This window comes from Suncus etruscus, chromosome 5 (genome assembly GCF_024139225.1).
Source record: "Suncus etruscus isolate mSunEtr1 chromosome 5, mSunEtr1.pri.cur, whole genome shotgun sequence".
Lineage (NCBI taxonomy): Eukaryota > Metazoa > Chordata > Mammalia > Eulipotyphla > Soricidae > Suncus > Suncus etruscus.
In genome coordinates, this window is record NC_064852.1 from 99505338 (window position 1) to 99521819 (window position 16482).

General features: G+C 33.7%; 1 protein-coding gene and 1 pseudogene across 1 annotated transcript in view; both read right to left on the reverse strand.

The window, feature by feature from the left end:
* Window positions 1-16482, reverse strand: part of B3GALT1 (beta-1,3-galactosyltransferase 1) — a 726928-nt gene that overhangs the window by 597450 nt on the left and 112996 nt on the right. The gene's annotated exons all lie outside the window — the stretch shown is intronic.
* On the reverse strand, window positions 13342-13432 carry LOC126009911 (uncharacterized; annotated as a pseudogene).

Here is a 16482-nt window from a genome sequence, read left to right on the forward strand (position 1 = left end):
TCAGGGGTTATTTCTGCTTCTGCACTCAAAAATCGCTCCTGGCTCAGGGGTTTATATGGATGCCAGGGATAGAACCTGTATCTATCTGCAAGGCAAACACCCTATCACTGTGCTACTGCTTTGGTTCCCTTTTCCAATTTCTTTTTTTCCCCCTTTTCCAATTTCTTAAGCTGTTCCATAAAGTTATTTCTGTAGATTGTTTCTTTTTTTCCTGATGAATGCAGGCAAAGCTATAAATTTCCTCTTAATACCGCTTTTGCTGTTTTCCACAAATTCTGATAATCCATGTCTTCATGAATCGTTTGATTTCCTCTTTGCTTTCCTCTGACCCACTGGTTGTTCATAGAAATATGTTTTATTTCCAGGTATTAAAGTTATTTCTCTGTTTCTGTTCAAAATTCACTTTGATTTTCAGTGCAACATAGTCTGAGAAGATAGTCGATACAATTTCTATCCTACTAATTTTATGGAAGTATCTTTTATGGCTCAGCATGTGGTCTAATTTAAAGAATGTCCCATCGGACAAAATATATATAAAGTATATAAAGGTAATATATGTTATATGTATTATATAAAATATATGATATTGAAATTTGCAACTAATACATTGGTATTGAAGTATTTCCTCAGGTCTATTAGCAGTTGTTTTAAGTATTTTGCTGGCCCCTCATTGGCTACATATATGTTTAAAAGTGTGATTTATTCCTGATGTACATATACCTTGATTATTAAGAAGTGACCTTCTCAGTTTAGTAACTGTTTTAAACCTGAATCTATGGTTGTCTAATATTAGTATAAACATCCCAGCTTTTTTTTTTTAAGAGAGCAATTTGCTTGATGTATTATATTCAGACCTTTAACTTTGAGTCTGTATTGGCTCTCTGACTATTCCAATATATTTTATGGAGGCAGAAAAATGCTGGATTCAATTTACTAATCCATTTTGCCTCTGTTTTCTGTTATCTGATGTATTTAGCCCACTGATTTTAAAGAGATCATAGTCATAAAATTTTGTCCCATCTTTCTATAGTGTATTTATATGGTTTGTCTTACCTTAACATACCCCTTTCAGTCTTTCTTTTAATGTTGGCTTTGATTCTATAAAGTTCATAAGCTGTTGTTATCATGAAGCTGTGCATACTTCCTTAAAAGTGTGAATGAAGGTCTAGCTGGGTGATGTATTTTGGCAAAGTATTCATTTTGTTTAGCGTTTTGACTATCCTACCAGTGCCTTCAGGCCTGACTGGTTGCTTTTGATAATTCTGTTGTAAATCTTAAGAATGTTTCTTTATATAATTTTTTCCATTTTTGATCTAGCTGCTTTCAGTTTTCTATCTCTATCTGTAGTTTTCCTCACTTATGACTAGGATTTCCTTTGGGTGCTTATATTTGAGTCTCCTTTAGCTGCTATTCTTTGGGCATCCAGGATATGGGTGCATGTACTCTTCAACTCTGAAACTTCTCAGCAATGATGTCTTTAACTGTTGCTTTTTTGTTGGGGTTTTCTTCTTGGTTCTCTTGATCCCATTTTTTATGGGTTATTTGCTGTTTATTTATCCCAAAGTTTTTTTTTAATTTTTATGTGGCCAAAGTAAATTACAAATCTTTCACAGTGATATCTAAGGTATATAGTGACAATAAATGAGGGTAATCCTACCACCTGTGTTGTCCTCTTTCCATCCTTGTTCCAGGCATGCATCCTAAATCTCCCTCCTTTACTCCACAGATTGCTATGCTAGGGTCTTTTTTTTTTTTTTTTTTTTTTTTGGTCCCAGGGTAAGTACTGCCCAGTCTTGGCTGTCAAAGTCAGTCTTCTGCAGTTGGCAATCTTGGTTTTTTTTCCCCACAGATCAAAGGGTGATATGTCTTTTGATTTCATCTTACCATTAGGGAAACCTTCTCTTAAATCAAGTTATTGCCACTTCCTCTTTTCAGGATGTCATATCATATCAAAACTGTCGCAAGTTGGTGCGAGAGCAGTATTAGGAATTTCCCAGGGGAAGTTTGGTTCCTTGTGCTGTTGTAGGGAACTGCATCAGTTCTGTATCTGGGGTCTAGGTCTCATTGGATGGTTGTTGCCTGATCATATGGAATCTAAGTTGGGTCCACATGACACATGTACAGGGTCGGAGGCACTTATGCATTATAAAATGTATGGGTTCCTATCCATAGTAGATAAGAGCTTGTTTCTATACATAAAATTTCCCTTTTTTAGTATGCCTTTGCAAAAAATGGTACCATATTATATTGCTGGTTCATTTGGGGGTAAGAATGTCAGGCTACACACTCTCTGTGGTCTGGTTTTGACCTGATCTTTTATCCCAGGCAAGACATTTTCTTGTAGGTTTTCATATCAAGCAGAACTGAGACAGATGAAGTTAAAGAGGAGAAATATATATATTTGTATGTATATATAGTAGAAGAAATAACTAAAATTAAATTTAGAAATTAATTAATTAATTAATTAATTATTTATCCTGGATGCCCAAATAAATTTCTTAAAGAAATAAGTTATTTATATTAGGGAATAAAAACTAGGATGTATTATTATAGAGGTTTTAAATATATAAAGGGCATATAGGCCTCCTCATTAAGTCTTTTAAGATATTTGTGTGGGGGTGAAATACGTGGCACATTTTCATCACACACTGTGGTCTTGTTGAGTCTGAGAAAAGAGTTGCGACCATAAGGGATCAGGTAGTGTCCTTGGCTGGGGGTCCTTCAGGGTTGAATCAGTAGCATGAAACAGTTCACATTTGTATTTATCCCAAAGTTCTATTGTTTTTGTTCTGGGCGAGTTTTTCCACATATTTGTTTATTTTAAGATGCTTCCATTTTTAAGTAATTTTTATTGTGACCAATGTGAATTACAAGTGCTTCAGAGTTATTCTTTATATGTATACATATACATATATATATTTTTTTATTTGAACACCTTAGTGACAGTGAATTAGGGTCATTCCACCACTAGTGTTGTCCTACCTCTACCCTGTTCCCAGCATGCATCCTATACCACTCCTCTGAACTGCTAGTATAACAGGTTGCCTTTGTGTATAGCTTGTTATAGATTGGGTATCTTAATGCTGTTGTCATTGACTTTGGGTTTGGTGTTTAGGTCTGATCATTTTTTTTATTATCACTCAATGTTCATATAATTGTTTGCTCCTGGTACCATCCACTATTTTATTTTTGGTCCACAATTTATGAGGCAGAACAAGATGATTTAAGTTCTGTGGTTCTGTTGGAAAAATAAAGAAGAGAAGAAAAGAAAGCTGGGAAGAGTCTGTCTAGAAGCTATAAATAGAACCTTTTAAATTGTTAAAAGAAGAAAGGGAAAAATAACAAAACAAGTAACAAAAGAAACAACAGCAACAAAAAACATGAAAGGAAGAAAGAAAGAAAGAAAGAAAGAAAGAAAGAAAGAAAGAAAGAAAGAAGGAAAGAAAGTAAGAAAGAAAAGAAAGAAGAAAGAAAGAAATAAGGAAAGAAAGAAAGAAAGAAAGAAGGAAAGAAAGTAAGAAAGAAAAGAAAGAAGAAAGAAAGAAAGAAAGAAGAAAGAAGAAAGAAGAAAGAAAGAAAAAAGAAGAAAGAAAGAAGAAGAAAGAAAGAAAAAGAAGAAAGAAAGAAAGAAGGAAAGAAGAAGAAAGAAAAGAAAGAAGAAGAAAGAAAAAGGAAAGAAGAAAGAAAGAAAGAAAGAAAGAGAAAAAAGAAAGAAGAAAGAAAAAAAAAGAAAGAAGAAGAAAGAAAGAAAGAAAGAAAGAAAGAAGAAAGAAAGAGAAAGAAAGAAAGAAAGAAAGAAAGAAAGAAAAAGAAGAAAGAAAAGAAAGAGAAAGAAAGAAAAAGAAAGAAGAAAGAAAAAAGAAAAAGAAGAAAAAGAAGAAAGAAAAAGAAAGAAGAAGAAAGAAAGAAAAAGAAAGAAAGAAAGAAAGAGAGAGAGAGAGAAAAAGGAAGAAAGAAAGAAAGAAAGAAAAGGAAGGAAGGAAAGGAAGAAAGAAAGAAAGAAAGAAAGAAAAGAAAGAAAAAGAAAGAAAAAGAAAGAAGAGAAGAAAGAAAGAAAGAAGAAAGAAAGAAAAGAAAAAGAAAGAAAGAAGAAAAAAGAAAAAGAAAGAAAGAAAGAAGGAAAGAAAGTAAGAAAGAAAAGAAAGAAGAAGAAAGAAAGAAAAAAGGAAAGAAAGAAAGAAAGAGAAAGAAGAAGAAAGAAGAAAGAAAGAAAAAAGAAGAAGAAAGAAAGAAGAAAGAAAAGAAAGAAGAAAAGAAAGAAAGAAAGAAAAAAGAAGAAAGAAAGAAAGAAAGAAAAAGAAAAGAAAGAAAAGAAGAAAGAAAGAAAGAAAGAAGAAAGAAAGGAAAGAAAGTAAGAAAGAAAAGAAAAAGAAGAAAGAAAGAAATAAGGAAAGAAGAAAGAAAGAAAGAGAAAAAAGAAAGAAGAAAGAAAAAAGAAAGAAAGAAAGAAAGAAAAGAAGAAAGAAAGAAGAAAGAAAGAAAGAAAGAAAGAAGAAAGAAAAGAAAGAAAGAAAGAAGAAAGAAAGAAAGAAAGAAAAGAAAGAAAGAAAAAGAAGAAAGAAAGAAAAAAGAAAGAAAGAAAGAAAGAAAGAAAAAGAAGAAAGAAAGGAAGAAAGGAAGGAAGGAAAGAAAGAAGAAAGAAAGAAGAAAGAAGGAGAAAGAAGAAAGAAAGAAAGAAAGAAAAGAAAGAAAGAAGAGAGAGAGAGAGAAAGAAAGAAAGAAAGAAAGAAAGAAAAAAGAAGAAAGAAGAAAGAAAGAAAGAAAGAGAAAGAAAGAAAGAAAGAAAGAAAGAAAGAAGAAAGAAAGAAAGAAAGAAGAAAGAAAGAAAGAAAGAAGAGAAAGAAAGAAAGAAGAGAAAGAAAGCAAAAAGAAAACAGGAGGGCTGGTGTGGCAAGGTTTTGCGGTTTATTTGAGTTTTGGGTTTTGTTGTTGTTGTTGTTTTACATAGGCACAGTAAGTATTGGGGGAAATTACAAAGGAAATTCCTTTGGCCTAATAGATACAGGATTTCTCCACCCTTGAAGCATACTGCCATGGGAACAAATCTAGACTCCAGACATTCTCATTATCAAATCCCATGGTCTTTTTATGGTGCTAGGAAACGTGCTGCTCGGTTGTAGTGGAAATAATCAGTTCTCTGAAATTAGAGATCTTGGTGTTTGCACAGGTCATATAATGAAGTCTAGGACAGAAGACTTTTCCATTTAATGCTGCTGTCTGGAGGTGTTATGCAGCTCATGTTTGAGTTCACTGATTCTGCCTTCAGCATCTTATACTCTGCTGATGAGGACTTCTAGTGAATATTTCATTTCACTTAACAAATTTTTCAGTTCTGTAATTTCTGTTTGAAGTATTCTCAATTGTACTTTCATTTCTTCTTGTTTCTGACTGGCTGTTTGTTCCGTGGTTTCTTTAAGGTCATTAAACATCCTCAACATTTTCTCTGTAAACACTTTATCACAGAGGCTACACAAATGGCTGATACTATTTTGCTCTTCAAAACTTCCATCTTCATGCACTAAGCGTGGTGGGGTTCTGCACTTCTTTCCCATTGTAACCTTTGCAGTATGGTGGTGCTTTCTATGTGTTGTGGTTGGGCTCATTGACTAGAAGAAATGCATGGCTACAGAATGAAGAGGAACTAACTCTCCTTGGAGTACACTGACCCAGAGTGAAAATTCCTCTTCTGAGTCTATGATGGCCTCACTGCCGATTTGTCAGCTTCTGTTTTTTCAGACTGTGGGCTGGGTGGAGCACAGCTGGGGTGACTGGAAGACACCCTGCCCTTGTCCTGGTGCTTCTCTTTCTCTTGAAGCATACTCACCTGGAGTTAAAATGGCTCTTCTAAATCAAAAAGAACCCAGCTGCTAATCTGTCCATCTGCCTTTATTCCTTAGGACTGTGTCCAATTGAGGTGGTTTTCATAAGAAATTTGAATCAAGTTATACTAAATAGCAATTAGCTACAAATACTTCAGAAGAATTATTTGGTTTTATTTTCATTAAAAGCAAAGCCTTTATAAAAGCTATTAATTAGTGTGTCTCTTGTCTCAGCAGGGAAACCAAGAATTGAAGCCCTTGAACTTCATTTAACCTTCAAAACAGTAAAGGCTCAACTTAAAATTCTCTAGAGGAGTGGGGCTAGTTAACAGAAAAGAAAATATTTATTAAAACCCAGGTGAAATTTTTTCTAATGCAGTTTTTAGACATTAATCAAAACAGCATTATCAACTACAAAATAAAACTATTTTATGATTCACTAATATATTTGATGAATGTTAAACGTAATCTGATGCTAACTTCCACTCACATAGTTCTATATTATGAGTATGTATTTTTACAACTCTAAATATCATATCAAAGGATCATCAGCTTTCAACCAGAATTTATCATTACAAATGTGGACAAATTTTCAGTGTGGGGCATTGTGGCTCACAGCCAGTGATGCCTAGGGTATATTTTTAGCTTTGTGCTCAGGAATTACCATTGGTAGTGCTCACAATCAGCAGTATCTGATATTCTAACTGGGGTCTACACTATGGAAAGCTAGCAACTTACTTCCTATTATTTTTCCTATCCTATAAAAAAAGTTTTATAAGAACACTATATTAGATTTCTATTTTTCTACAAAAATTACTATAAGTACTATGTCTTGAAACAGTTCATTACAATACTCAAATTATAAGTTATTTCAAACAACTATTTAAATTACAAATCTTTAATTACAAAATTATGCAATAAATATTCGAATATCATTAATATCTTGAATACTGAAAGCCAGAAATGTGAATGCAATTTCATTTGACTTAGTCGCACTGAATTAAATAGTCGGTCAAATTTCATTTTTCCTGGATGCTCTATGGGAATCAGAATTTTTTGCCCTTTACCAGTTTCCCTTATAATTTTGACTACGGCTTCTTCCTACAGTAACAAAACAGTTTAATCTCTCTCCCATTATTCTTCCACTTTCTCCTTTAATGCTAACTTATTGTATTACTTTTATATGCACATTTCTGATTGCATATGAATCTGAATAAGCAGATTCTCTAGTATAATCTTTCATCAGATCCAATAAATAATCTAGTAATTTTCTGATCTTAAAACCCTAAGACTAATTGCCTTCTATAGTTTCTTTTGACTTAAAAAGTAAAACTCAAGAGATTTTATTAATTAGTGTAAAGCCATATCTGCCAATTTTTCTATAATTTAGCTTTCTTGCTCAGACCTTCAAAGATTCATATTCAGCTTATATTCAAAATACATTTACCCTATGCCAATACTCCCCAGAGTCTCAGTTCGTTATAGCATTAACTCAAATATCATCAGCTCAAAGGTATTCAATCTCAGGTAGACAATTAGTTAAGGCATTTGGCCATCCTTATTTGATCCCTGGTACCACATATATTTAGTTTCCGGAGAACCACCAAGAATGATTCCAAGTCAAGAGTCAAATCCGAAGAAACCAGAGTGTGATTTAAAAAAAAAGTCACAACCTCATCATCTAAATCAGATGTGAGTGAAATTCAGAGCAAGAGTAATTCTTAGGCAAAATTCCTACAAATTTATACGTAAATGTATCTGGATAGATTGCTTTAGATTTCAATACCGGAGAAAATCCATTGTCCTACTTCCCTTGGGATGGTAATGACAACTCTAAATCACCGCATCTCTGATTTCCAAGGGTTGGAATCAAATAGGAAATATTCAATGGAGCATATTTAGAGAATGGAGAAAATGATTCTGTTGTCTATTTCTAAAAGTTAAATACTAAAAATAATGCTTCTTAAAGACACATGTATTATATAAAATAGACTAACATCAAAATTTTCCCTGATTAGAAAAACGTGGTGATTTTAAAGCATGTTCAAAAGAACCTGAGTTTAAATAGGCCTTGCAACAAAGTTTTAGTATCAAGTACCATGTACACATATAAAAAATACATAGAGAATAAAGTAGCTAAAATTATCTATATTATTTCATTTACAAAATAAAGCCTGATGCAATGAAAATTTTGATAAGAAGTCATTTTTTCTGAGCTGTAGCAGTGGCACAAACGGTGCCTTTGCATTTGCAAATGGGGCATTCGCCTTGCATGCACTAACCTAGGATGAACTTAGATTCAATCCCTCTGCGTTCCATATGGTCCCCAAGCCAGGAGCGATTTCTGAGCTCATAGCCAGGAGTTACCTCTGAGTGTCACTTGGTGTGGCCCAAAAACAAAAATACAAATAACGAAAGTAATTTTTCCTTAATATCACATAATAAAACCTCTAAAATAATGTTTTATGTAATTACAGATGACATAAAACTGAAAAACTTTTCTATAGTTATAAAATAATATCTGATATAAACGATGAAATGGTTAATAATTCTGATACCAAATTCTATTATTAGGTGCAACCTCATTGGAAATTCTTAAAATTTAGAGGTAGATAGAGATTTCATTGTCAAAAAATGCACAATAAGTAGCAATTTAATTTGCTATTTACTTTTGAGCTAATTTAACAGCTAAAATTGAATATGAAGAATGACTTGCTTATTTTATATAGAATTCTAACAAAATTGTGAAGTCTCTGGAATGTGAGCCATTTCTTCCTTTAATCATTTCACTCCAATAATGGAGGGAAAATTTGGCTATATGACAAATGCAAAGTAATGTGTTATTAAAATCAAATTATATTTAAATGTAACTATAAAAGGCAATAGTGTTCACTACATATCCCAGTCTGAATAAATTAAAGCAAAGTCAGACAAATGAATGAATACTTTAAAACATGAAGTGCATTCTAATCCATTTACTGTTAAACTCCTGCACTATATAGCAATGCCCTATATAATGACATATGCAGGTCTTCAGTTGAAAATAAAACACATTATACTGAAAGACTACATTAGGTTGAGATGACCTCTGAAATACAGTGTATCTGTGCCTCACTGAAAACAAACTACTAAGTGTGATAAAATGAATCTTGATTTCCAAATAAGATGTAGGAATTTAACCTGCTTTTGTAATCATATGTGTTTTCTAAAAAAATCTTAGATGGCTATATTTAAGTTTCAGAAAAAAAAAAAGATCTATATAGATTGGCTGTCCTATATCTCTTCTAGTCTGGTCTATCCCCATCCCCACACTGGCAGTTATTGGCTCTGTATTCTAATAACCAAAGTTTTTTATTGCTCAAAATATCTATTATTTTATTTTGACTCTAAATTTTACAAATGAGTGATATCATCCAGTATTTATTCTTCTTTCTCTAAATTTTAAAATATTGGTGAAATATTTCAAGACAAAAAAAAATTTTTTGTTGGTTTTTGGGCCACACCCGGCAGTGCTCAGGGGTCACTCCTGGCTGTCTGCTCAGAAATAGCTCCTGGCAGGCACGGGGGACCATATGGGACACCGGGATTCAAACCAACCACCTTTGGTCCTGGATTGGCTGCTTGCAAGGCAAACACCGCTGTGCTATCTCTCCGGGCCCTCAAGACAAAATTTTTAAGTTGAAACTATGGCAACTCTATTAATTATGGTCTTTCGTAGTATGGTTAATAACAAAGTCATGAAGACTGAGATCATATTGACTTTTTTTTTACTAGAACTGAATCTATATCTTAACTGAATTGCCCAGAACATTTTTGTTTTGGGTATATATGCGGCAGTGCTCAGTGGTTACTCCTGTCTCTGTGCTCAGAAATGACTCCTATGGTGATCAGGGAACCATCAAATGATGCCTGGAGCACGCAAGGTATATGCTCCCCTATGTACTATGGCTCTGGCCCCTCAACAGAACATTTTTAAATATAATGTACCATACTCTTAAACTCAATGGGCTTATTTCTATAAGTGAAAGAGCACATTACGGGTATATATGTATATACAGAGAAGACATGGTCCTATTGTATTTCTTCTAAATTTTTCATATTACTAACAATCTTACCTTGAGGGAAAACTTCCTGAAGTTATATGAAAACAATTGAAGATACAATTTTCAGAATAGCGAAGATTTATTTCTAGTCATTTGCCTTGTACAACTCCAGGGGAGAAGACAGCAATAAGAAAATCACAGAAATGAAAGATACTATTGTTTCTATACAGTACAAATACCAAAGAAGATCAGAACATGATAAAATTGATATATTATATGAACTTTTGATTAAAACAATAAACCAAGTCTATAAGGTTGTAGAATAGACTCAATATTTAATAACTTTCAACATATATTCACTTGCTATTTATATTTACCATGATTTACTCAAAGTGTTGTAGTAGTTAAGGATATAAATTATATAATAAGTTGAGGGGTATATTGCATGCTTTCACTGGCCCAGACCCTGTTTATGTGTTAAAAATCAGGTCAAAACTTGACTGACTACCTGCTTTTTATATTAAATTTACAGTAAAATAGGAAAATAAATGAAAAAACTAGAATTGAAGGGAAAAGGGAGATTAAGGTTCTCATAGATTAAAAAACTTAATGTGTCAAGTCTCTGGAAGTAATATGTCCACACATTATTGATCATCTTAAAATAGAAAACTTGAAAACACAATCACAATAAAAAAAAGCTATTGGATGATGGAAAATATATTGAGCTTAATCAAAATTATACTGACTAATGAGAACTATCACTAAAGAATTCAGTCATGGATGTAAGAGCCTTTGTTATTCTTCCATCAGTTATTTTCACGATTCATACGAGTATTTTTTATCAACTGTTTCAACAGGTCTCAAATTTAGTATTCCAAAGTCACTCTGTCTTATCAGAGCCAGATTATGTAAAAGCTATAGAATAAGTGAGCTAGAAAATAAAGGAGCAAAATATAAACTCCAATAGGACATAAATTTTAAAAATAATCATGATAAATAACGATGGAACTATAATGAAAACTAACACATAAATATCATTATCCAGTTCACTTAATTATCTCCATAAATAATTTCTAGAATTTTTAGAATATAATAAATTCACTCAGTAACACTAACAACAGTGGATGACAATATAAAGTGTATAATCTCCATCTGAGACTCCAACAAGTGAAATTTCTTCATCTGAATTTCTGTCTAGTGTCCACAGTTATTTGTCTTTAGTATTTCACAACAACAAATCTATGAAATTCTGTCTCAAACTATTTCATACTATTTAATATTGTTTGTAAAAGATATTATAAAACACATCCCTCTTTCTAAATTAAGAGCCATTTAAATTAGAATGATGGTGGAGTTAATAAAAATAAAGACTTGGAACATTCTCTACACTGGTTATTAAACAAAGAAAATCAATGGATATTGAATTTAAAATGAACAGATCAGTAGATTTACTCACTGCTTCATTCATTTAGATATTTACTAAATGTTTATTTTCTCTGCTTTATAAGCATTTTGTTCCTCATAGAAATAGAAGTACATTCCACCTATAGTACAATGCATTAAATGCATGCATGTATCATAAATGACAAGAGGGGAGGGTTTTTAATTGGTCAAGTCTGCTTTGTGAATAAAAATTTGTATATACTCTCAGAGCAGTAGAAGAAAATACCTGAATTTCTAAGAAATCCTGAGGAAAAAGAGAAGTAGAGTATTTAATTTAGTGGCGGTGCAATCATGCCTTGCATGTGCTAACCTAGGACAGACCATTGTGGTTCATCCCGTCAGCGTCCCATATGGTCCCCCAAGCCAGGAGCGATTTCCGAGTGCAGAGCCAGGATTAACCACTGGGTCTGGTCCAAACCCCCTCAAAAAATGCTTTAAAGGTTATGAGGAATGCTTCAACCTAGAGGGTTTATGCTCATTGTGTGGTCAAAGTTTAAAGAAAAATCTCCCAATCTACTCAACATTCCATCTTCAATAGAAATGAAGGGTGTGATGGAGGAAAGAACTGTAGGGGAAAACTAGCTCATTTCTTTCAAGTATAGTGGTCCACAGTGGGTAATTTTGGGAAGTGGCAGTACAAGGATCATGTGCACTGGGATCCGTTGTCTCACTTCTTTATTTATGCAATGTCCTAAATTCATCTACATGGCTATTTAGACCCACCGATAAATCAGTTTAGATCTAGTCTCCCAAATAATCTTAGCTAGAGCATTAAGTTTTGAATAGCCTTAGTCTTATAAAAAAATCATGGAAGCTATCAATTGAGTTCTTGATGCTTCACTTATCCAATATATTTCTCTCCTTTCTAGAATAACCCAGAATATAAATCTTGGTTTCTGCCAAAATATTTATTTATTAACATGTTCTCTGTCCCATATCTTCCCCCCTCTCCTGCACATGTGTTCTTCTCTGTTTCTGTCTCTGTTTCTGTCTCTGTTTCTCTCTCTCTCTCTTTCTCTCTCTCTCCATCTCTCTCACTCTCACTCTTCATATTTCTACAACTTAACTCAAGGGTTGTTTTCATGATATTTTCAGTCTTATGGCTGAATATTGCTTCTCAAGCCACTATCTCTAATTCAGATCATTGTGTAAAAGTGGCTACAATTACATAATTCTAGTCTCTTGCAATATAATAATAGATCTTCTAATTTTCTAGGCTCATTTTTATGCAAGCAATAACACCGGCACTTATATTTTCCTATATGACTTAGAATAGTTCCACTAATATGTACCATATGATCAGGGTGGTAGATGATCTTAAATTAGGGAGGTAAGTGCCCTGAAGTTATATAAGCTATTCATACTGATAGTAAAATAATAAAACATCTAAGCCACTAAAAATTACCTAGTGTCATCTATTATTGATTCATAGATTTATTTTTCTGCTTTCTAGTAAATGAAATGACTAAGATCTACATAGGAATATGTTCTCTGACTCACAAATAGAACTAGAATACTGAACATAAACAAAGTCTCAAGACTTTTTATAGCCAATGCTTTGCACTACAGAAAAATAATCTAAGACTTGGTTTCACCATAAAAAAATTTCATGGGCCTATAAATAACACAGAAATAAGTTCATGACATGATGTTCTTCTTGTATAATATACTGACACATACTCTCTATAACCAGATTGTGACTTCTTTTTGCCAGCCAAAAACCTGATATATTCTTAAAAATGTCTCTAAAAAATAAAAAAAAGTTAATTTATATTCCAGGAAATTATTTTGTACACACACACACGCACACTCACACACACACACACACACACACACACACAAGTTCTCTTAAGAAATAAGACTTATCAGTTTTCCAGTTATATTTAGAAGATTCCTATTTGCCAAATACCAATTTATGGTTTCATTAGGAAGATAACTTTCCTTAGTTCTACAAGAACTATTGCTATTGCATTTTTATTATAGAACAGAAGTTCTCAAGGCTGAATGCACATTAAATTACCTGCAAAAAAAATTTTTTTAAATATGAACGCTTCACGAATTTGCGTGTCATTCATGCTAATCTCTGTATAGTTCCAATTTTAGTATATGTTCTGCTGAAGCGAGCACCAAAAAAAATTTTTTTTTGTCTTTGGGTCACACCCAGCGGTGCTCAGGGATTACTCCTAGCTCTGTGCTCAGAAGTCACTATGCTACTGGCAGGCTTGAGAACCATAGGGAATCACGGGATTAGAACCAGGATCCGTCTTGTGTTGGTCGTGTGCACGGCCAACACCTTACCACTGTGCTATTGCTCTTTAGCTGCAAAATTTTAGCAAATCCTACTAACCTTATGTGTCATCTTTAAAGATTTTAAATTAAGTGATCTCAGGGCAGGGGTTCAAGGAGTAGCTTGTCCAAAGCTCCCCAGTTAATTCTGGTATGCATTTATGGGAAGATAGCTATGGCAATTTGGCTAAGAACTCTGATTACACAGTTAGTTTGTCTCAATTTTACCTTAAGTATTGGGATCCTGACTACCTGGGCAGGTGACCTTGAGTGCTTTTTCTTTTTTAGTTTTCTTTTCTTTGGGGGGTGGGGTGAGGCCATATCTTGTTATTCTCAGGGCTTATTCCTGGCTATGCGCTTAGAAATCACTCCTGACTTGGAGGACCATATGGAATGCTGGGGATGGAACCGGGGTTCGTCCTAGGTTAAACACATGCAAGGCAAGCGCCCTACCACTGTACTACTGTTTTGGCCCCTCTTTTTTATTTCCTTTTTTTCTTTAATTATCTTTATTTAAACACCGTGATTACAAATATGATTGTAGTTGTATGATTTCAGTCATGTAAAGAACATCCCCCTTCACCAGTTCAACATTCCTACCACCAAATCTCCCTCCTCCCCACCCCACCCACATCTGTACTCAAGACAGGCTTTCTACTTCCCTCATGCATTCATTTTTTTGGTTTTTGGACTACACCCTAAGACACTCCTGGCTATGCGCTCAGAAATCACTCCTGGCTGGGGGGACCATATGGGTCAAATCGTGGTCTGTCCTAAGTCAGACACGTGCAAGGCAAATGCCCTACCACTGTGCCACTGCTCCAGCCCCTCTTTTTAGTTTCTAAGCAGTATATTGAAGTTTGGTTACACTGGGGTCAAGAACAAACTTGAATGACACTCAGAGAGAGTAGCACCAGCTGAAGTTTGAACATCTTCTAAACTCCATCCAGCAGCATTTCAAGAGATTTTCTTGGTCTCTATCCTTCTGATGCCTTAAAACAGATGGTTTGCCTTAACAAAAACATTTTGCTATTTTTAATTTAACTGACAATTTAATGCCAGATTCTTCCTTCAAACTGCAGAGAAACCTTCAGTGGGTTTCAAGGTAACCTTAAATTCTACTAGGTCAAGTTCATTCTACCCTCTTCATTGAATGGCATTGTAACACCTCCATCTTCCCTTTCTTTGGTGATTTCTTTTTTTTTTTTTTTTTGGTTTTTGGGCCACACCCATTTGACGCTCAGGGGTTATTCCTTGGCTATGCGCTCAGAAGTCACTCCTGGCTTGGGGGACCATATGGGACACCGAGGGATCGAACCGCGGTCCGTCCTAGGCTAGCGCAGGCAAGGCAGGCACCTTACCTCTAGCGCCACCGCCCGGCCCCTCTTTGGTGATTTCTATTAAGTATTTAGTCATTGTTTATCTACTCATTTTTTTTTTAAAATTCACATAGAGAGTAGCTGACAGAAAAGCTGTATTTCTGTCCAATGTTACCAGCTATTCAAAAATATTCAGTATTTTTTTTATATTTTTATTCAAGATTGCTCTGTAGGAAATATCACTAGCGATGTCATAGGTGGTATCTCATTAACTTACATGTTAGTGCTTTATTAAAAAAAATAAAATTTAAAATACAATATTCTGTATTTTTTTTGCTACGTTGTTAGTCTTTTAAGGGAGGTTTACAGTGGTGATCTACATTATGCCTTTCTTCCTCTTTCCAAATAAAATGTCTTATATACTATATGCTTAAGAACTTTTAATCTAAATTAAGTGCCTGTAAATCAGCATACTATAATTTAACTAACATATAGGTATACTTATAGATGACACATGCAAGTTTAGTATTTATTAAAATTGAATTGTTCTGGTCAGAAGCATATCATTTAAGTTTATTAGTTACTAAACAACTAGAAAACATGAAAAATTATTTGGTTTTCTTTATTATCCAATTCCTTTTTATAAATTCTTTGGAGGGTATTAGGAAAGAGGGCTCAACTGATTTTTATGGTTTGCAGTTAAGTGTATATATGAGTATCCCATGAGATTTCTTTTGTTTGTTTTGTTTTTGGGTCACACACAGCAACGCTCAATGGTTACTCCTGGTTCTATGCTCTGAAATCGCTCCTGGAAGGCTCGGGGAACTATATAAAATGCCGGGATTGGAACCATCGTCCTCTGCATGCAAGGCAAATGCCTTACTTCCATCTATCTCTCCGACCCTGCCCATGAGACTTTATATGAAAAAAATTATCGCCACCTCAACAGGACCCTAACTAGATCTATTTTTACAATTTTGAACCTTTATTATGTTACTGTACCTAATATAACATCTGCTTTCATTAGATTTCTCCCAACTGATGAAATCAAATGGTTCCTTAAATAGCATAATAAAACTAATTTAATTTACATGTATTTTCCCATTTATTTTAGCAATCACAAATCCAAGTTTAGGAATGGCACAATCTTGATTAAATTTGAGGGAAGACAGTGTCTCTTTTATACTTTTTTTTTGAATAAAAGTAAATAAACCCAATACTGGAATTTGCAGTAAATTTCCTCTAGAGCAAATGGAAAGTAGGCATGCCCCCCATTTCAATCAACTTGACTTTTCTTTCATATATTTTTTTAAATTTGAACTAGTTATTAGAATAAAATAAGGTCTCACTTTTTAAAACTAGATTGATAAACGATTAACACAAAGACTTTCCAAATGTTTGTTCAATTTGAAAAATAGAATAATACTTGACACAAGTATCTAGCTCCAAAACCATGTAACCTAAGTCTCTGACTGCAACATAAAATTTGCAAGTCAGACAGTGATATTGTATTAGACATTTGACATTAAAGGATGAAATCTAATAGCTGGTTATGTTTAGTAATATAATTAG